Source organism: Galeopterus variegatus, unplaced genomic scaffold, assembly GCF_000696425.1.
Source record: "Galeopterus variegatus unplaced genomic scaffold, G_variegatus-3.0.2 Scaffold7018, whole genome shotgun sequence".
In the NCBI taxonomy this organism is placed as follows: Eukaryota; Metazoa; Chordata; class Mammalia; order Dermoptera; family Cynocephalidae; genus Galeopterus; species Galeopterus variegatus.
This window is the reverse complement of record NW_007733129.1, coordinates 55,501-57,720: the sequence shown is the minus strand read 5'-3', so window position 1 is coordinate 57,720 and position 2,220 is coordinate 55,501.

Below are 2,220 nucleotides of genomic sequence, written 5' to 3'. Positions count from 1 at the left end.
AACCTAAATGCCCACTGACGGGAGAATGGATAATGAAAATGTGGTTTATATACTCAATGGAATATTTGTCAGCCATAAAAAAAAAAAATGAAATTCTACCATTTGCAGCAACATGGATGAGCTTGGAAAAAATTATGTTAACTGAAATAAGCCAGACGTAGAAGGAAAAATACCACATGTCCTCACTCATAAGTGGGTGCTGAGAAAGAAGGAAAGGAAGGAAGGAAGGAATAAAGGAAGGAAAGCCCACAATAATACATTGATCTTTCAGAAGGAGAGAACAAATCTGTGGTTAGTAGAGGTGGGAGGTGGGGAGGGACAGGAGGGCTGGGGAGAGATTGGGTAAGGGGCATAAAAAACAATTATGATTTGTAATAATGATTATGCTAATAATATTGATATTAGAAATAAATAAATGAAAAGATTTAATAGTCTTCCCATATCCTTCTTTAATTCTAACCCCTTCCCCTTCATAAACAGTATTTATAATTTCTCTCTATTCTTATACTAAAATATATGGGGGGGTGTTTGTTTCACAAAAATGATATCCTAGTCTATATATTACTCTAACTCTTTTCTTTTTACCACTTAACATTATATCATGAGCATCTTTCCAAATCAATACACTTTGATTTAAATTGTTTCTTTGAAAGAATGAGGTATGAAGTTAGGAGGCAAAAGTACAAAATGAACAATTGTTAGAGATACATCACAAATTCATCTCCATGCTTTCAGCAAACAATTCAAAAAGGAAAACTCAATTTCACCATGTCTGTAATTAAAAACAATCCAGTTTTCCAAATAGCAAGTTTTCTTAAATAGTTCTGAAGAAAAATTTATTCTCTGCTCCTCATAAAACAATGGTTTAACTACAATGAGCAGTGTTCAGAAACATCCCTACAACAAATATGGCATCAGTTTTATAGGGTGAACGATCAAGGTCCATCAAAGTCATAACATCTCATATCTAGCAAAAGACCATAGAGCAGTTCAGTTATAAACAATTCCACTAAAAGACAAAAAGAAGTGTTCTAAGGGCAGGGTGGTTAGTTCTTAAGTGGATGCAAATGAGAGCAGCTAGAACAGGGTTTCTCAACATGGAGTCTGTAGCCTTCCATCCCCACCCCCACAGAAAAATTATGTACAAAAAATTGAACTCAAAGTTTGGTTATGTTTGTGCATGTCTAAATTTTTCAGGGAACACTGCTTATGAAGATTTATCAGATTCTCAGAGAGGTCTGTGACCAAAAAAATGAAAATGATTTGGAAACACTAATGTGGAAGAACACACAGCCTGTATGTCTTCCCATAAATTCTCCATAAATTTTATTTCTCTCAAATAAGATGTTGACAGTTATTTGTTCACCTGTGTAGCCCTGGTCCCCAGCACAGATGCTGGTCCAATGTAGGTGTACTGGGCTGAATGTTTCTGTCCCCCAAAACTCATATGTTGAAATCCTAACCCCCAAGATGATAGCATTAGGAGGTGGGGCCATTGGGAGGTGATTAGGTCACGAAGGTAGAGCCCGCATGATTGGGATCACTGCCCTTACAAGAAAAATCACAAGACAGATGATTTTGTTCTCAGCCATGTGAGGACACAGTGAGAAAACAGACGTCTGCAAACCAGGAATCGGGCCCTCCTAAGGCACCTGATCTATGAGCACCTCAGTCTGGGACTTAATGGCTTCCAGTACTGTGAGAAATAAACGTCTGCTATCTAATCCACCCAGTCTGTGGTATTTTGTTATAGCAGCCTGAGCTGACCAAGACAATAAGCTTTCAATAAATACATGCTGGGTAACTGATAGTTGAGCAGGAGAGAGCTCCATTCACAATAGCTGAAAGGACCTGGAAGTAATGCTGTTCTCTGCAGCTGTGACAGTTACCTGAACAGAGGAAAGTTGAGGACCCTGCCAAGGAAATGATCCCACCTAGAAGATGGGTGAGAAAGTGCCCTAGGGCACAAACAAAACTTTTCCCAGAAGTAATTTGTAAACACCTCTAGTACTTAGATAAATGAATGATCGAGGCCTCAAAGTTCTTCACCACAGCTCAAGATTACCATATTTTAGTCACTTTTGTATGGCTTGCCTACAGGAGTATGTCAGCCTATCATATTATGTATGTGTGTTCAATGGCAGTGGTTGGCAATATTGATATACATTTTCCCCTTAAATGGACTGATCACTCATTTAGCTGTCAGCTTGCATCTGCCAC